Consider the following 2,464-nt stretch of genomic DNA (forward strand, 5'->3'; position numbering starts at 1 on the left):
GAGGAGATGGTTGGTTTTCTGCTGTCCAGGTATGGAGAAGGTAAGATTAGCTTCAAGTGATCTTCAGGATGAAATGTTCTCTAAGGAAGAACTCGAGGACACCACAACATGATGAGACACAGTCCTTTAGAACTTCAGAGATTAATGGCATGTTTAGAGGCACCTCAGCTCTCTTTTGCCTTTATATCCCCAGAGCTCTAACCTTTGAGTTATTAAACAGCATGATTAAAAGCAGACACACTTTGTCACAGTAAGGCCAAAGTGAAACCATCTTTAGGATTCAGAATAGAGACTTGTTTTCTTGTCTCCAGTGCCTAGAACATATCTGGTGAGAAATAGGTGCTCAGTAAACAGTTGGTGGATGAAAATGAGTGAGTGACAGCATCACCACTTTAACTTAATCAATCAGAGACAGCAATCTTTGAGTTCAAGCCTCTACAAGTAGCTCAGGAAAGCAAAGTACCAGAGAAACTGTCGAAAAAAAAAAAAAAAAAGAATAAAAGCTCTAAGTAGTGGAACATCCTGGAACCATGAATGAAGATTTAGCCTGAAGGTAACTGAATTAGATTATAATAATAAATTTATTATTATTCCCTTTGTTGTTCACAAAGTTCCTGTTATAGAAGCCACCCATAATGTCCCGAGAATCAGTCTACCCTGACATTCAGGTCTCTGCAAACCACTAAATCATAAGCCTGGCTGACTGACACTTTACGTGGATCTTAGGACTCTTTGTGAATTTTGTTCTCACTCGTAGCATGGATGAACATTGAAGTAACAGAAATTCTTTTATCTAGTTTAAGTAGGTGAGCTGACCCAGGGTCATTCTAAATTCAGTTTCTAATGATCCCAACCTTAGGTAATTTCTTCTTTGATTTCACATTAAGAAAACGGAATGGTATCTTTACCACGATAAGAAGCCCTTGGACTATTCAGCCTTGGAATAAAATGAATGCCATCCATTTGTTTTTAAGCGACCCTGCAAGCCAGCATTCCAATGAGGGAATCCGTGTCTGCCCTGTTTTTCGCTACAGGAATCTTTCAGAACCACCAGCCTATTTGTGGAGCCAGGACTGTAGCAGACACGAGCAGAGAACGACATCTGACTTGGCCTCGGGGTTGTGTTCTTCGCCTTCCCTTGGGTAACCAATTGCGTGGAAGTTCTTATAAGAAACGAACACTTAAACCACCTGGCTAACCAGACACCAGGTGACCTGAGCATGACCAAGCCACAGCAGCATGCCCCAGGGGAAATGATTCTCCTGCCTCCAGCAGAGACACCCAAAGCTGTGGTGTAAATGGAAGAGCTTTTAGTCTGTCTCCCTGTTTTGTTTTTTGCTTTGTTTTGTTTTTTTAACATTTATTTAACTTATTTTATGTACATCGGTGTGAGGGTGTCAGATCCCCTGGAACTGGAGTTACAGTTGCGAGCTGCCATGTGGGTGCTGGGAATTGAACCCGGGTCCTCTGGAAGAGCAGCCAGCTCTCTTAACCGCTGAGCCATCTCTCCAGCCCCTTTGCTTTGTTTTTAACACATGCATTTAATGGGTATTAACTGCCACTTCACATCAGGAGCTAGGATGAGACTAGATCATGTATGACATGAAGAAGGATTCTTCCGGGTCAAAGATTATTTTAAACTAAACTGTAGGGGAGTTCAGGTTATAAACACGATCGGGGTTCAACTTGAGTCATTCAGAATTTCTGTGTGCTGAGGAATTCCATATTAGCAATTCCATGTGATATTTGTATTTTGGAAAGTTTCTTTCTTTTTTTTTTTTTAAGTAAGGTAGAGTGTGAGGTCAGAGAAAATAGGCCTCTTCCTTACTCGCTGAGTTCTCTCTACCACACCTCCCCTCCAGGGAGCTGCATTTACTTCCCCGAAACCAGCTCACTGAAGATGTTTCTTGCCATAACACATGAGGGAACCATGAGGCAAAGAAGCTCCATGAGAACAAAGGAATTCTGAAATTTACTGAAGACGGAAACTGTGTTTTCTAGATGGGCCGAAAGCACCAAGAATGAGCACAGTCGTTGAGCAAGTATATGCAAATGAAGGTAGGCAAAAACATATTAAATGTAAAACCATTCGTGTTAGTTTTGGTAAGGCAAATAGATCCTTAGAAATTGAAAGCACCAAAAGCTAAAGAAAAAAGACTTCCTTTTTTCATGTCTTAAGAGAAGGCTCATAGGTTAAAACTCTCACTGGAGTTTCTTGGAGAAAAGTCTTTTGAATTTGAGGTCAACTTGAAGCTCACACATGTACACAGATATTTTTCCAGGCTGAAGTTAGAGTCCTTGCCTTAGTAGACAACTCGACTCTGAACCTGATATTGACTTCCTCTTCCGGCTCACACCAGCCACCCACTCTGATTTTCAGTGTGGCTCCTGAGACCCTGGAATGCACATCTGGATAACAGCCCTCACCACACTGTGCACATACATATTCCCTATAACTAGCAGT

This window comes from Peromyscus leucopus, chromosome 8a (assembly GCF_004664715.2).
Source record: "Peromyscus leucopus breed LL Stock chromosome 8a, UCI_PerLeu_2.1, whole genome shotgun sequence".
In the NCBI taxonomy this organism is placed as follows: Eukaryota; Metazoa; Chordata; class Mammalia; order Rodentia; family Cricetidae; genus Peromyscus; species Peromyscus leucopus.